This window comes from Myotis yumanensis, unplaced genomic scaffold (genome assembly GCF_028538775.1).
Source record: "Myotis yumanensis isolate MYYU_CA2020_CCGP unplaced genomic scaffold, mMyoYum1.0.hap1 SCAF_7, whole genome shotgun sequence".
NCBI lineage: Eukaryota > Metazoa > Chordata > Mammalia > Chiroptera > Vespertilionidae > Myotis > Myotis yumanensis.
The window spans coordinates 62523141-62540903 of record NW_027223758.1 but is presented as its reverse complement, the minus strand read 5'-3'; the positions used below and the strand labels follow the sequence as shown (position 1 = coordinate 62540903).

At 46.4% G+C, this 17763-nt stretch overlaps 1 long non-coding RNA gene across 1 annotated transcript in view; it reads right to left on the bottom strand.

Moving 5' to 3' along the window:
- Window positions 1-16026, bottom strand: part of LOC139014619 (uncharacterized) — a 122126-nt gene extending 106100 nt beyond the window's left edge. The window contains exon 1 of the long non-coding RNA XR_011472250.1: window positions 15938-16026. This is a non-coding gene — a long non-coding RNA (uncharacterized lncRNA). The remainder of the gene's footprint in view (window positions 1-15937) is intronic.
- Between the last annotated feature and the right edge of the window lie 1737 nt (window positions 16027-17763).

Below are 17763 nucleotides of genomic sequence, written 5' to 3'. Positions count from 1 at the left end.
GAATAGCAATCCTGCTGCATGAGAAAGCAGTAACCTTACCTATAGAGAATTTACTAGCCAGTTCCAAAAGGAGAGAGAGAGAGAGAGAGAGAGAGAGAGAGAGAGAGAGAGAGAGAGACTGACTGCAGAATGTCTGGCCAGGGGTCAGGTACCAGAGGGAGGACCTCAGGTGAGAAGGTTAATTCCAGAGTCTACCCGATCATGGTCTTGCTGGTTTGTTCCGACGGAGAGGATTGGCTCAGGGGATCAGCAGCGTCTAGTCAGTATGAAGACCCTATTAGAATCTGCAATCACAGCTAACACTAGCAATACACTTGCCTTGTACCAAGCACTTTCTGAATCCTTTGAATATTTACATAGTTAAACTCCTTTCATCTTCATAACAAGCCTTACAGAGGAGGAAACTGAGGCACCGAAAGACACCTCACACTAATCACACAGCTGGCCGGGTACAGAGCCAGAGTTTTCACCCGTGCTGCTTAGCTCCAAGACTGCAAATGCCTGCTAACCCTAAGTGCTTCACTTCCATCCCACTGTTCTTGCATTTACATCCCAGTGGCCCAGTGAGGCCGACTACCACAATTAAGAAGTCCCTTAGGTTCTCCCAGCTAAAATTTCAACCTCATTGTCTTAATAGATACAAAGATGTCATTTTAAGGATCAAGACTTCACTGAGTTGGAGCTAGATATTTTCCCAAACTCGCATTTAAATATAGTGCTTCTTGCTACCATTTCCAAAGATGGGCCTACTCAGATGGACGGTTGGTGGTGCTTACTGGCCATTAGTCACATCTGCCCCAGAGAATGACGAAATAATGTGAGGCTCTTGGGGAAGGTCCTGGCTGCTTCCAGAAAGAGCCAGGGAACCAGGCACCTGTCGAGGACATCCCAGTGTGAGTGAGCCCAGCGCAGAGGACCAGGAGTGGTGGGAACAGGGGGCCTCTGCTCAGCCCCTTCACCCTTGGAGAAATGGCTGGCCTCAGTGGCAGTTCCCAGGGTGGAGAGGGGGTGTCACCAAGACAGAGAAAAGAAGCTGAACGCCAGCTTCGGAAAAATCAAAGAGCCCCCTGAAAAAGGTCTCTCCCTGGAGCTGTCTGTTTTCTGAATCTGAGATGGCAAATCCCAGGAAACTCTCCCACCAAAGAGCCAGAAAAGGTCAAGAAGTGTCAAAAGTGGCCCTGACCTCCCAGTTGAAGTCAACCATGGCCATGGAGCTAAACCAACTCAACTCCTAGTCGCCCGAGGAATGAGAGGGGCCCTGGCCACACCTGGAGGGCAGGATCCTGCACTGTGGGCTCCCTCACTGCGGGGCGTGCTGGCAGGGGCTCCTGGCCAGCTGCTGGACCGAAAAGGAAAAAACAAACTTCTGGCAGCTCAGTGGGCTGGTCAGGTTCCTCGTAACCATAGCAAGTAATGGTCATTTTCTTGTCCCTGGAGTTCGGGCTCAAGTCTCAGCCACAGAAAAACAACAACCCAGAAACCTTGAAAGTGGCTGAGATACCTCCCTGCATATTTTTGGGCAACACAGCTTAACGGCAGGACCATTAAACGACACTGGAAAGGGAAGGGGTGTTTGTCAGGCACACAGTGGAAGCTAGGTTTCGCCCACGGTATCCCATTTAACCCTAAAAGCCTTGTAAGGCCAGGGTTGTTTTCCCTGTTTACAGAAAAGGAACAAAACACAGAAAGATGGCACGGCATCAAGCTGTAAAGCGGCTTTCTAAACCCAGTCTAGCTGAGTCCAAAGCTTTATTTCAAACAATACGGGTACTTGTATCCACTCCATCTTCACTAGTGACTCCTAGAGCTTGAGAGCTGGGAGAGGCGTCAGAGACGATCAGACCCAACCCTTCCACCCGCAGTGGAGGGAGCGGGTCCCAAGAGCAGAAAGCAGTGACCAAAGTCACGGACACTGGTTTGCTTCTGTATTCACGTGCTGCTCTAACAAACTACCACCACCTGGTGCCCTAAATTGACACCCATTTCTTGCTGTTTCTCTGGGGCAGAAGTCCGGGCAAGGTGTGGCTCAGCTGGTTCTCTAATTAGGGTGCCCCAGGCCAAAATGAAGGTGTCCAAGAGGCTGCGGCCCCTTCCCGAGGCCCTGGGAAGACTCCACTCCACGCTCCCCGAGTCTGTTGGCAGGATCCAGTCCCTGGGCTCGCAGGGCTGAGGTCCCTTCTCTCCGTTTGACTCTCTTCACTGTTCCTTCCGCCCTGCCTCTCTGACTTCAGCTGGAGAAAGGTGTCTGTTTTGGAGGCCTCGTGGGATTTGATTGGGCCAACCCAGGCAATTCAGGAAAATCTTCCCATTGTAAAATCCGGAATCTTAGTTATATCTGCAGGTTACTGGTCACACGTTTGGAATTAAGGTGTGAACAACTTGGGGGGCTATGTCGCCCACCTCTGACCAAAGCCAGAGGAGGAAGTTAGAAGTCAGAATGAATGCTCAGCTCCCCAAACCAAGCACGGTGTGTCAGGAGCCGCAAGGCTCTATGCTGCAGTGGCCTCGGACTGGGGGCTCGCGTCAGCCGAGGTGACACCCCATCCCCTGCCTCCGGTGGAGAGGGGAGAACCATGGCGCGCTGTGTTCTTGCTCTCCGGGGCCTGGTCTTAGCGTGCCTTCATCCTTTGGGGAGGGCTGCTGCAAATCCTCAGAACATTTGACAGACAGATGTGCAACTATAAGTACCAAAACCTGCCGCAAAATATTCATTTGTATGCTAACGTATTCAATTATGCAGTAAACATTTATGGAGAGTGTACTGTAAGCAGGCAATTGGACAAAGCTTTGTGGATTTGTAACAGCTTTGAGTTATTTATAAGGCAGCTCCCTTGATTAATATGAATAACTGAATTGACCACATTGGGGCCTTTCCATGGGTCAGCATTCCCGCAGCCTATGTACACGGAAAGGTGCCAAGGGAACTGGGTTTGGTGGCAAAGCGACCAGACTTCCTCCACAGGTGGGTGGAGGTTGGGCTGAAGATGAGTGGCCTCTACAAGTGGGGTGAGGACCTGTGATGGCTGTCACTGTTGTTCTAGCCCCGGCAGCAAGTCTTTCTGCCGGGTACCCAGCGTGGAGGGGCGAGCAGGGGACAGCTGTCCTGCAGGACAAGTACAGGGCTCTTCGGTGAGGCCAGTGAGGATGTCCTGTTTAGAGGCAGTTGTAGGGGACCACCGTTCACATTCTACCAGAGCCCTTTGCTTCTGTAGTTCAAAGCTGTGCACCCTCAGGACTGACATATGAAAATCTGAAATTATCAAAACAAGAATTTAGGGAGTAACCATTCATTTTTCAGAGAGATCCAGCATTCATCATGAAACATCTTTCCTTAAATGCGGTACAATTTAGTAACAGATTCGGATTTGTAAAGCTGGAAGTGGCCTTGAAATCTAAACTTTTTATTTTAAAACAAGAAACCTGGGCCCAGAGAGGCAGAGTGACTTGCCCAGGAGCACCGCTAGTTGGTACAGGCAGGACTCGAACTCAGCCTGTGGGCGTGGGCCCTCTCCCCATCACACAGTCTGCCTCGGCAGCAATGCTGATGGATTGATGTTTATAGTTCATAAATGGTGCGCACGCATATATTATATGCATGTTATCGCCACGGTGTATCACACCTGCCCCTCACTTCACGCAGAAGAAGTGGCAGGTGCCGGCTGACGGCAGGAGCGCTGGTTTCCTGTCCCAGATCTACAGGTAACCACCTGTGTGACCACCGGCCAGCTGGCCACCCTCTCTGATCCATTTCCCTCGGATGCAAAACCGAGTCAAGTGTAAAGCCTTTCCCATCGCCAGCATCCATGGCTAAATGCAAACGCCCGGTGGGATTAGCTAATGTCACATGCAAAACAGAGGCGCGGAAGGCAGGGCTTGGGCTGAAAACTGCTGACTTCATTTGTTCTGCGCAAGGAAGGCAGCCGAAGGGGAGGTCAGTCCACTGGGGACCGTGTGAGCCGTGGGGGGGCCCTGAGGGGGAACAAAGGAAGTTGGTGGCTCAAACAAAGTGTTGGAGGAAGCGAGGGCCCACCCACCCCAGAGCCCACGTCCCAGGGACCACATTCCTATCACATTCCTCTGGCTGCTGTAGACGGACCTGCGAGGCCTCCCAAGTCACCAGAACCAGCTGTGGGCACACTGTGCGGTGCCCGCCCATCCCAGTCTAGGGTGCCCAGGCGGCAGCTGTGTCTGGGCTGTTGTTTTTCACTTGGCCTGAGCTCTGAGGTGTGAGGCCAGAAAGCAGAGGGTCACCCTGAGCCCAGCGAACCCAGCTCGGCTTTCAGCAGACCCCACCCACACGGACAGAGAAACTCCCAGAGCCTCTCCACTTGACCTTCACTTTAACCCCAGGAGATGGGTAGATGTTCTTCCCATTGATGCGTGAGAAACAGAGGCCCTGCAAAGTGACCTGGCAGTCTGCTCATCACCCCAGCCTCTTGGGGGGATGTCCATGTGCATGTCAGAGGGCAGCCTCCTGGCACAGAGGCCCCCCGCCAACATCAGAGGCCACAACAGGAGGGGCATAGGAAGGCACCTGGGGCCACCGTTTATACCCCGTGCAGAATGCGAGAGGCCAGAAAGGCACAGACGCTGACAATCTGCTGAGAAAGCACATCCGAGTTACTCAAAACCAACGGAGGACCGAGGACCGTAGCCAAGCCCTCGCTGGCCTCAGTGTGCGGGCCGAGGTGCACAGGGGTCAGGGACGGGAGGGGGTGGTAAAGACTCTGCAGCCTTCCCTGTCATCTCGCTCACAGTCCTTCCATTTGTTCGGCATAAACATAGGCACGTTGAAACCCAAGACGGTAATAAATGCTGTTCAATGACAGAAAGAAGTTTGTATGACTCGGGGCAGTACTCTGGTTTCCACGTGAACACATACCCTCTACTTATAAAAACGGGGCAGAGAGGAGGGGCAGATGGGACTTTTCCTGGCGATTTCCCCCCGGCTACTATTGTGGCTTTTATTTCCAGGGGTGGGCTTGAAATCCCACCAGCACAGGTGCTTTCTCTGATCTTTCCCAGCAAAAGCATTAAGCAAATAAGAAGGAAACCACCTTATTAAAAGCAAAAAAAAACTCTCAAAAGTTAAGAACCAAAATATTTAGAATGGCAACCCCTGAAAGGAAGATTTAAGCAAATTCAATGAATGGAAATTCCCCGTCAAAAGAACAAACGTACTCAGCCCAGAGGAGCTGGGTTTTACAGATTAGCAGGGAGTGGGAAACGGAGCCATCGCCAAGCGCACTCCTGTGCCCACCAGGAAATAACCCCCGTGTGGGGCGCTAGGTGCGTGGCCTCCTTGCACCTTTGTCACATCTTCACTGAGTGCAGAATCCAGGATTCCCTGCCGGGTTACAGCTGTGCAGCCAGAAGCAGGAGTCCGGGCCTGCCCTTGCAGATCACACTTTGAGGAAACCGAGGAAGGAGGCCTCCTGTGGGCCTGGGTAAGAAGGGGATGCACAGAATCGCAGAACCAGCAGAAACCTGTCCCCTCATTTCACAGAGAAGGGACCTGAAGCCTCAAGGAGGAGAGTGATGAGCCCGAGACCCCCCTGGGGCTTGGTGACGGAGCGGAGGCTAGGGCTCAGGTCTTTGGGACTCCTGGTCCACAGGGGCACCTGGCATCTGCAACCATCAACAGGAAAGCCCAGGGCAGGCACAGGCTTTGCCCAGTCTAGCTGCAGCCCTTGTAGGTTCCCTCCATATACTGAGCCTTTCCTTGCCATGTTCCCCAGCTCCCTCTCTCTCTCCCCGCTCCATCCTCTCTCCCTCGGGCACATAACCTAGAAATGTCTGCTCCATCACTAGGCTGCCTGGCCACTGTGTACCCCGAGCAGAAGTTCCACCTCACTTGAAAGGCTTGCATGAGGGAGGGGCATGTGCTGGGGCAAGAGAAGAGGTGCAGGAAGAGGGCTGCAGGAGGTGGGAATACAAAAGGAGGAGGTGTAGGGGCACAGGAGAAGGGGTGTATAAAGAGGAAGTGCATGAAGAGGGAGTACAGAAGGATGGGCTGCAGGAAGAGGATGGGCAGCAGGAGAAGTGCAGGAGGAGGGGTGCAGGAGGAAGAGGGGTGCTGGAGGAGGAGGGGTGCAGGAGGAAGAGGGATGCTGGAGGAGGAGGGGTGTAGGAGGAAGAGGGATGCTGGAGGAGGAGGGGTGCAGGAGGAAGAGGGATGCTGGAGGAGGAGGGGTGCAGGAGGAAAGGGGAGCAGAGTCAAGTTCCAGCCTGGAGCACACAGAGGAGGCATATAGAAAGCTTTAAAGCAGTGGTTCTCAACCTTCTGGCCCTTTAAATACAGTTCCTCATGTTGTGACCCAACCATAAAATTATTTTCGTTGCTACTTCATAACTGTAATGTTGCTACTGTTATGAATCGTAATGTAAATATCTGATATGAAGGATGGTCTTAGGCGGCCCCTGTGAAAGGGTCGTTCGACCGCCAAAGGGGTCGCGACCCACAGGTTGAGAACCGCTGCTTTAAAGGAAAAGAAGAGTTGTGACACTTCTGGGTCTGGTTGACTTCATAGCGAAGGACACGTGAATGATAAATTAGGGACAGTTTAAGCTCTCCTCGGTCTCCACAAAAATCTCTCCCCAGGTGGCAACCTCCCCAGGCCAGAAATGTCTGTGTCCCTGCTAGGAAGGCGGTGCCTGTGCTGCGGGGTCCCTCGGCCCTCCCCTGCACTCCAGCAGGGGTTTGGGTCAGTGGGACCTTCAGCAGCGGCACAGCAGGAAGATTTACAGGCGGCTGCCAGAGCGCTGGTCACCTCACCCTGGTTTTCTGATTCGGTTGCTCAAGAAAACAGGACTTAAAAAAAAAAAAAAATACCCAGATTCTAAGAAAAATAGGGAGGAATGACAGTTTTATCCGCATGCAGCTGGAATGTCCGATTGTCAGTTTTAAAAGCCTACATCTATTTATGAGGCGAGGTTTAACCTCTGAGGAATGCGTAGAGTGTAAGGATTTGTATTGCTTGATCCTCAGACAACGTGAATGTCTGTGATTTTAGACTAAATGGACAGATGCTGGCCGGGCTTTTAGATCATCTGCAAGTCCATTTAGACCCACCTGCGTGAGGGAAGGAGGGAGTCAAGTATTTCCAGTTATTGTTTTCTTTAATCTGCTCTGCTTCTAACTTTTCAAGAAATGTTATATAAAATCGCCTCAGATAATTTCAAAATGACATTAACTTTCAATCTAATTTTTAGAGTCACTATCAGTGATAGAATTTTTGTATCAGTAGCAATGAGTTAATATCAAACATTGTAACATAATATGTATTTTCCTATCTAAATACATAAACTCACCTTTGAGACTACTTGATTGAAATCTGTGATCATAACTTTATTTATTGTATACACACTACTCAGAGGCATGGAAATGAAGAATGAACTACTCCCATACGGAGTGAACTCTTCCCTGTGTAAGCTGGGGTTTCCCAAAGGCCTCCCAGTGGTGCTTTCATCTGCAAAATGCTTCCTGTACCCTTTGGGGCTAAAGAAATCTTTCTTAGCAGCCAGCTCTGGAGACAGGGTTCCATAGACTGTTAATACATTTTATTTTTTAAAAAATATATTTTATTGATTTTAGAGAGGAAAGGAGAGGGGGAGAGAGAAACATCAATGATGAGAGAGAATCATTGATCGGCTGCCTCCTGCACGCCCCCCACTGGGGATCCAGCCCGCAACCCAGGCATGTGCCCTTGGCTGGAATCGAACCTGGGACCCCTCAGTCCGCAGGCCGACACTCTATCCGTTAAGCCAAACCAGCTAGGGCTGTTAATACATCTTATATAAAAAGAAGTGGGGGAGGTGAGAAGGGGAGTACTATGGACAAATACGTTTAGAGAACACTGAGTCCAACAAAAAGAATTTGACTTGCCATCCAATAACTGGTCAACCTCCATCCCGCACCCTGTCCATGACAAGAACCTCGGGGTAAATTGAGTTAGATCTCCTTTAGCCGCAGGACTAGCTGAAAGCAGAGACCTAGACTATCCAAACCAACAGGTCCCATGCCAAGGGAGAGATTAGCTATGGAATGCAGCCCAAGCTACACCGATGTACTGAAATCTCTGTGGCATGGTCAGCCTCTCTCTTCTATCTTTTCACCCCAATCACTAATCCCAACAGCCTGACAACTGGGCCTCTCTCTTAGCAACTGAACATCTAATAAACAGTGCTCTGTAGCATCTGCAGATAAACCAAAAGATAGATGCTCTGCATGCGGAGGGGCCATCTTTCCTCCTTTCCTAAATGGAATGGTGAGGCATAGAGGTTAAATTGGCTGCAGCGATATTCTTGTTGGTATGTCTTTATATGGTATAATTCCTAAAGCACTTCATCAGTGTTTTGTGGGAACAGACCTGCGTGCATTTTTCCCCCTCTTCCAGAACATTTAGTATTTCTCCAGCTTCCCCTGCCTTCCTCACCCACCCCCTCGCTCACTGTCTGCTCTATGGGAATATCTGCAGTATGTTTTGTGTTAACTAACTGAGTGCATGAGTGAGGAACATGGAAGACAGTTCTTGCAGCAGCTGTGGCTCAGGTCCCCGACCTCAGAGTACAAGGCCACCAGGCAAGGCAAGCACCTACCTCTGCTGCAAAGCTGTATAGGCTTCAGCAGAGCCGGATCCCAAGCTTTCACTCGTCAGTTCTAGTTTTCTCACATTCTGTGGCTGTTTTCAGAAGCATGGGGTGATTATTAAAGTCCTAACGTTAAGGTGCTACCAGTTCTGAAGGAAGTCTCGTCTTAGTTAAGCTCTGGTGCCTACTACTAAGCAAAGGGGATGGGGTGGAGACAGTGAGGCCAACTATAGGAGCAGATAAAACTCTTCAAGGAAAACCCTTCCTGCCCAGCATTGGCAGGCTTTGAAATGATAGCATATCCTTTCGCACACCAAAGGGAGGACAAAATCAACAGCGCAAATGGAAAAAGTGTGTCTGTTCTGTCCAAAGGAATATCTGATACTTCAGACTTTCAACCTGTATGCCAGAGAGAAGTCCAGTGGTTGACTGGTTTCAGAACAAAGAGCAAAACATTTCCCCCTGCCCTCTAACCAAATCTTCTCCTGCTCAGCTGTTTGTGGATAGAACATGACACACCAGCTAGAGGTCAAGGACATTGAGGGCAGGGGCTATATTTCTATACCTGTGGGCACTGCCACACATAGTAGGAAAACAAACAAGTTTGTTGAATGAATACCTATATGAAATTCCTTTGTACCTCTAGACCAGTGATGGTGAACCTTTTGAGCTCGGCGTGTCAGCATTTTGAAAAACCCTAACTTAACCCTGGTGCTGTGTCACATATAGAAATTTTTTTGATATTTGCAACCATAGTAAAACAAAGACTTATATTTTTGATATTTATTTTATACATTTAAATGCCCTTTAACAAAGAAAAATCAACCGAAAAAATGAGTTCGCGTGTCACCTCTGACACGCGTGTCATAGGTTCGCCATCACTGCTCTATACTATGAGCTCCACATGAGCAGAGGCTAATGCAGCTTAGTGATTCCTGTATTCCGGTGCCTAAAAGAAAACTTATCCTGTCACAATGGAGTAACAAGAACCAGACTGACCCTCTCATCTTAAAAAATTAAAATGCTGGACAACAGAGAACAGTATGGAGTTTCCTCAAAAAACTAAAATAGAATTCCCATTTGACCCAGTGATCCCACTTCTAGGAATATATCCCAATAAACCAGAAACACCAATCAGAAAGGATATATGCACCCCTATGTTCATAGCAGCACAATTTACAATAGCTAAGATTTGGAATCAGCCTAAGTGCCCATCAGCAGATGGGTGGATTAAAAAACTTTGGCACATCTATGCAATGGAATGCTATGCTGCAGTAAAAAGGAAGGAACTCCTACCATTTGCAACAGCATGGATGGAGCTGGAGAGCATTATGCTAAGTGAAATAAGTCAGTCAGAGAAAGATAAGTATCACATGATCTCACTCATTTGTGGACTATAATGAACAACATAAACTGATGAACAAAAACAGATTTAGAGACAGAGAAGCATTGATCAGATGCTCAAACCTCAGAGGGAAGGTAGGGGAGGGTGGGAGTAAGGGGGAGAGATCAACCAAAGGACTTGTATGCATGCATATAAGCATAAGCTATGGACACAGACAACAGGGGGTGAGGGTGAGGGCAAGGCTGGGGGGATGAGGGGACAATGGGGGGATAAAGACACATTTGTAATACCTTAATCCGGCGGTTCTCAACCTGTGGGTCGCGACACCTTTGGCAGTCGAACGACCCTTTCACAGGGGTCGCCTAAGACCATCCTGCATATCAGATATTTACATTATGATTCATAACAGTAGCAACATTACAGTTATGAAGTAGCAACAAAAATAATTTTATGGTTGGGTCACAGCATGAGGAACTGTATTTAAAGGGCCAGAAGGTTGAGAACCACTGCGGCTTAATCAATAAAAAGTTAAAAAAAAAAAAAATACTGGACAACATATAGAAAACAATGGTTTCTAGATACTAGACAACAGAGAATGCAAGAGAACAATCCCTGAGAGGAGGAAATGGGCCTACACTTGTCCCAGATTACCACCTGGACAATTTCCAGGCTGTCCGGCAGGAGGGGAACCCACATTGACTTCTGTGTCTCACTATGTTGAGGAGAAAGTTGGGAAGTCAGGGAAGCCAAGGTGGCTGGAGTCCACAGGGCACAGGAGCAGAGAGGAGCTCAGGACTATGTCACATATCCACAACCCAAGTGGACAACATCCCAATCGACAGGCCATCAGACAAAGTATCTCAGGAAAATAACTCCTAGGCCAGGGGGGCTACTCTGGCCCCACCTAACAACGTTTAAAAGCGATAGTCGAGACCGGGAAGATGGCGGCATAGGTAAACACCGGAGACTGCCGCCGTGGACAACCACTTCAAAAATACAACTAAAAGTCGGAGTGGACATCAACCAGAACCACGGGAAGGCTGGCTGAGGAGAGACTCTTCAACTAGAAGCAAAAACAACAGCATTCCGACGCTCAGCGGAGGCGCAGTGTGGAAAATTTAAAGGTACGGCGGTGCGGTGGTGAGGGTGCGCGCGCAAAGCGGGCTGGCGGCTGAGGGCGCGATTGTCGTTTTCAATCAGGAGCGAGTCTCAGACTCTGGGCTACAGATCCGGGCGAGTCTCTAGGGACCCAGACTCAAACGGGAGAAGCGGGACTGTCTGGCTACGGCCCCTCCGAGGTTTGCAGCGGTTGTTGGGACAGAGAGGCAGAGCCCCTGGGGACGGACTGAGAGCGGCCATAGCTGCTCCCTCCCCCCGGCCCTGTTGAGCCCGCCCCGCCCAGGCCCTGCGCACAACCATTTGCCGACCGCCTCAGGCAAAGGCTGGAATAACACCTCCCCAGAAGACAGACGTTTTCCACAGCTGATTCCTACAGCCAGTCGGCTTGGTGGTCAAATCCCTCTAGTGTTAACTACAACAATTAAGGCTTGGCTAGAACAAGACTGCGCACAGAGACCACAAGGGGGGGCACCAAGAAAGCATATAAGATGCGGAGACAAAAAAACATGACAGAAATGGAAGATATGGAGCTAAGAATCGCAATTTTGAGGGCTTGCCATAAATTTGTGCAGAGCCTCACGAAAACTAATGATACCCTCCATGCTACGATAAAGAAATTAGAAAGTAAGCATACACGGACTGAAATAAAGAATATTATACCCAATAGCAGACCAGAGGAGCACAAGAATCAAACCAAAGATTCGACAAAAAACACCCAATTGGAAAAGCAAAATGAAAAAAGAATCCGAAAGTGTGAAGATAGTGTAAGGAGCCTCTGGGACAGCTTTAAGCGGTCTAATATCAGAATTATTGGAGTGCCAGAAGATGAGAGACAGCAAGATATTGAAAACCTATTTCAAGAAATAATGGCAGAAAACTTCCCCCACCTGGAGAAAGAAATGGACTTACAGGTCCAAGAAGCACAGAGAACCCCAAACAAAAGGAATCCAAAGAGGACCACACCAAGACACATCATCATTAAAATGCCAAGAGCAAAAGACAAAGAGAAAATCTTAAAAGCAGCAAGAGAAAGAGGCTCAATTACCTACAAGGGAATACCCATACGACTGTCAGCTGATTTCTCAACAGAAACTTTGCAGGCCAGAAGGGAATGGCAAGAAATTTTCAAAGTGCTGAATACCAAGAACCTACAACCAAGATTACTTTATCCAGCAAAGCTATCATTCAGAATTGAAGGTCAGATAAAGAGCTTCACAGATAAGGAAAAACTAAAGGAGTTCATCACCGCCAAACCAGTATTATATGAAATGCTGAAAGGTATCCTTTAAGAAGAGGAAGAAGAAGAAAAAGGTAAAGATACAAATTATGAACAACAAATATGCATCTATCAACAAATGAATCTAAGAATCAAGTGAATAAATAACCTGATGTACAGAATGAACTGGTGATTATAATGAATCAGGGACATAGAAAGGGAATGGACTGACTATTCTTAGGGGAAAAGGGGTGTGGGAGATGCGGGAAGTGACTGGACAAAAATCATGCACCTATGGATGAACTCAGCGGGTGGGGAGTGAGGGTGGAGGGTGGGGTGGGAGCTGGAAGGAGGGGAGTTATGGGGGGAAAAAAGAGGAACAAATGTAATAATCTGAACAATAAAGATTTAAAAAAAAAAAAAAAGCGATAGTCGTAAGGATCAAATAGTGTCCAAGTAACTCAACTGCAGTCCAGAACAAAGCCCAAAATGACTTAAATGAATACCACAAACTCAGTGCTCTACAAAGGAAAATGTAGAGATGAAATGTCTAATCAAAAATTATGAGCCATGCAAATAAACAGGAAAATATAACCCATGATGAAAAGAAACATCAATCAATATACTGTACACAGACTTAGTAATGACCCAAAGGAGAGATTTATAGACAAGAACATTACAATTTTTGTAACTATATTTCATACATTCAAGAAGGTAGAGAAAGGCATAAATGTGTTAAGCAGAGACATGGAAGCTATAATAAAGACTCAAATCAAACTCCTGGAGATGCAAAATATGATATCTGAAATAAAAATACATTGGGTGAAATTAACAGCAGAACTGCAGAAAAATTGAACCCTAGTAATATAATCTAATATGGAACATTGAATGAGAAACACACTAGAAAATTTCACTGAGTTGTGAAACTTGGAGTCTTAATATATAGGTAACTGAAACCTCCAATGGCAGGGGGCAGAAAAAATATTGAAGAAATAATGGCAACATTTTCTCCAAGTTTGATGAAAACTCTAAATCCACATATTCAAGAAATTCAACAAACTCCAAACACAAAAAAATATGAAGGAAACCACACGTAGACACATCATAATCAAATTGCTTAAAGCCAGTGGTAAAGAAAAATATATTATTTTTAATAGGGGAAAGTTTATCTAGAAGGTACAGAGGTAGTAGAAGAGCTCTCGGAGCTTAGGAGAAAGAGGGAGAGAGATACACCCCTTGAAGGACTAAAGGGGAGGAGAGGCGAGGATGTGCTCCGGGAAGAGAGAGAGAGCACGTCCTAGGGAAAGAAGGGGGTGGGGAAAGGCATGAGCATGCTCCACAGAGAGAGCTGCCAAGAGAAAAATCTTAAAAGCAGCCAGAGAACATTGACACATTACATACAAAGGAAAGAAGATGAAAAGGACAGGAGTTTTCAGAAACAAGGCAAGTCAGAATGAGATGGTTCAACATTTTTAAAGTACTGGGGGAAAAACTGCCAATCTAGAATTCTATATCCAGAAGGGAAAAAAAATTTCCAAAAATGAAGACAAAAATAGACCTTTGGGGGCATATAAAAGCTGGATAGACTCATCCCCAGTAGTTCTGCACCTCAAGGAAATCCTTCAGGCAGAAGAAGAGTGACACCAGGTGGAAATGTAGATCTACACAGAGGCATATGCAGAGCACCCAAACTGAAAGGGAATCAGGGTCACATTTGTAAACTATTTCCCAGCAGCAGCGGATGTTTGCTCTCCTTTTCTCTTCTCATAACCCAAAGTAAGATGGTTGCACACAGGACTTAAGAAATTTTATGGAAAGTAATAATCAATTAATATTATTGAATATCAAAAAAACTGTTTAGTGAGCCATCACTGATAGCTCATTAAAGATACTTATTAAATATTCTGGGAGGTAGGTAGAGAGGGACAACAACATATTATTAGAGCCAATATTCACTTGTCAGGTGAGCTGTTGCCAGAACATTTCCCCTTCACTTGCAAGAACTACCATGTCCTTGAAGACTCAGCAGAAAGCCTGGCCTCCGTTCTGAAGATTGCTCATTCACCAGACCCTCACTGGGTACAGGGGATAAAATACACATGAGCCTTCACGCTCTAGCTTTTAAGGCTGTGGCCTACTTTCTAAGGACTCATAGGATATTGAACCAATAACCCCAAAGGAAGCCCTTGAATGAATAAGTGCAAAACCAACAGAATGCTTCTAACACCCACAGAAACGGCTAGACGCCCTGTGCTAGGCTTCCAACGGAGAGCGGGCTCAGTGCATTTCCTGATGGCCGCATTTAAATTAAATCATGCCTGGTATATTCGTTTGCTATGCCCCAAATTGTACTTGAGGCCAAAGAAACCTGATCTGGCTTGAATATAATGAGCCATCATTAATGCCGTGTCCTCAGTGTAGCCAGGGTAACCACAGCCTTCCAAGTCGTGCCTCTCTTGGGCTGTGCCACCCAGCATCCAGACAGCCAAGCAATTTCATGACAAATTAGTCCACCAGTTATCGAGGAGTGTCCAAACAACAAATTCCTCTGGCATGTTTTTTACTTGTTACTAGTGCACAGGTTCTGTGGATCTTAGGTATTTTCTTTTGCACTGCAAAGAGTGCCCAGTCAAGACAACAGTCAGCTTAGGCAATCAAACACTAGTCAATTGTGTCCACTAAAAATAATAATTTCCTTCCCCAGCCAGTGTGGCTCAGTGGCTGAGCATAGACCCATGAACCAGAGGCCCCCAGTTTGATTCCTGATCATGGCACATGCCCAGGTTTCGGGCTTGATCCTCAGTAGGGGGCATGTAGGAGGCAGCTGATCAATGATTCTCTCTCATCATTGATGTTTCTCTCTCTCTCTCCCCTCTCCCTTCCTCTCTCTGAAATCAATAAAAACATATTTCAAAAATAATAATTTCCTGAATTTTTCACGTTTGAAATTTCTGTAGTAAATAGATACTGACAGGAGAAGTATCTAAAGTGCCCTAAAAAAAAGTTCTTCAGTCCCACTGGTGAGTGAGCCTATAAGCAGGAAAGGGACCTATAACAGAATAGAAAAGGGGCCGGCTGAGCTGACCTTCTCAGGCCAAAATAAACAGGCTCTTTGTGGTTATTATCTTAATTAGATAATTTAATCAGTCTTGACATGCTTTCTATACACAGACAAGAGCACGCCCAAACTGCCACAGGGTGGTGATCTTGAAAAGGTCTCATTTTTCCACTCACTCCTGAATATAAAAATAAGGACAAGCTAGGAGAATTTTATTAACTCTTTTTTTCCTTCTTGCAGCACCACTGATTTTTTTCCCAGAGGTCTGGAGAAGCAAAGAATCCTTAGAAACTTTTTTAAAAGGAAGGTGTTCATTTTGCTAATCTTCAGAAAACAAGGTGACTGCAGAAGGTCGCCCCACCTGAGCCCCACCCTCTGTGACCTGTCTGGAGGGCGGGGAGGGAGGTCTGGAAGAGGGGGAGAGAAAGGGAGGGGGAGGGCCAAGGGAGATACAAGCAAAGCAGGGATGCTTTAGTTTTTAGAAAAGCATAATAAATAGGGAGGGGGGGACAGCACATATTTTAACACGTTTCTTCTTTCTTTTCAGAGCAACATAATACTCTTGTAGGAAAAGGGATCAAAGTCCAAATTATTTTCCAGGAAGACTTACTGTTTCTGTTCATCCAAAACTCTTTTTACCCGAAAGGCCGGCTCCATATGGGCTGTTTAGGGACATCTTCCTGGGCCTGTCTCCCCCCAGGCCGCTCCTCGCTGCTGTGCAAAGGAGACAGTATTTCCCATTAGTCTGAAAGCCTTCATTTTTCTTTACCCAAGTGACCAAGGCCCTGAACTTTCATTTGCTTTCTTACTACTGTAAACTCCGAAGTGCCTCTTACGAAATAAAGTCACCCCAACGATCTGTGTCCATAATCCTCCAACTTATTTTCCTTAGAACAGCTCCCACCAGAAATCTGATCTTAAAAAGGTCAGACCCATTTGTTTTGACATATTCTGGATAGCAATCATTTGTGACTTAACTATATTATAATCATTTTCTTCCAGTTCACTGTTTTTAGTGGTTTTTGATGAACCAAATTTCTAATTTTAATAGGAGTCAGATGTATCATTATTTTTCATTTATTCCTTGTCTTGATGATTTTTTAAAAAAAAGAAATTCTCCCCCAAAAGGACATAATGATATGTTGTTATAAAATTTTCTAGTGTTTTAACATTAGTAAATTTCATATTTAAGTTTTTAATACAATTGATATTAGTTTTTATTATGGTATGAGGTAGCCCATAATGTACTTTTGTCTGTTTGTTTTCAAATGGATAACCATTCATCCCAGCCACTTTTATTGATTAGCCCATTCTTTTCCCACTATGTGCAATGAAATCCATATCATTTATCAAGTTTTTACACTGCGTATCTGTCAGCAAACAGGGAGATTATGTACAACCCCAAAGAAATAGATGTGGAAGAGAAAGAAAGAATCAAGTCTGCCTGTCTCCATCTCCTGCATTCAGAGCAGAGATCTGGACTCAGAGCCACCCCAGCTGTGAGCATAGTAGCAATGCAACCTCAAACACAATGACAACACCACCCCTTGGGCAGAGCTGATGCAGGGGTTAGAATAAGGAAAACAAAGCTTAGAGATGGTGGGTCTTACAATCACAATTGTGGTTCCACATTTATTCAAAATTCTCAACTAAAAAAATTTCATGAAGTTCTCATTTTCCTGCCAGAAGGGAACCCAATCAGAATTAAAACAAAGAGGATCTTTTTTCTCTGTCTAGCTTTCCAGGATTTGGTTTGGAGATACAAATTCAATGTATTAATATCTTTCCCACGTTTTTTTTTATTTATCTTTATGTTGAAAGTGTTACAGATGTCCCCTTTTTTTCCCAATGACCCCTCTCTCCAATCCCTCCCCAACCCCCCCCCCCCCCACGTAAGGCCTTCACCACACTATTGTTTATGCCTGTGGGCTATGCATATCTGCATTATAAATTCCCAGATTAATCTCTCCCCATCCACCCACCCATCCCTGCCTTCCCTCTGAGATTTGGCAGTCTGTCCCGCACTTCTACGTCTCTGAATCTATTTTGTTTAGTTTATTTTGTTCCTTAGATTACACATAGGAGTGAGATCATGTGATACTTATCTTTCTCTGACTGGGTTATTTTGCTTAGCATAATACTCTCCAGGTCCCTCCACGTCGTCTCGAAGGGTAAGAGATTCTTCTTTTTTACAGCCGCATAGTATTCTACTGTGTAAATATACCACGGTTTTTTAATCCACTCATCTGGGCACTTAGGCTGTTTCAGATCTTAGCTATTGTAAATTGTGCTACTGTGAACATAGGGTTGCATATATTCTTTGTGATTGGTGTTTCGGGTTTCTTAGGATATATTCCTAGAAGGGAATGGGCAGGCCTTTCTTGCACCTCCCAGGGCCAGGCTGGAAATAAAACTGAAGTGGGGAACATGTACCCT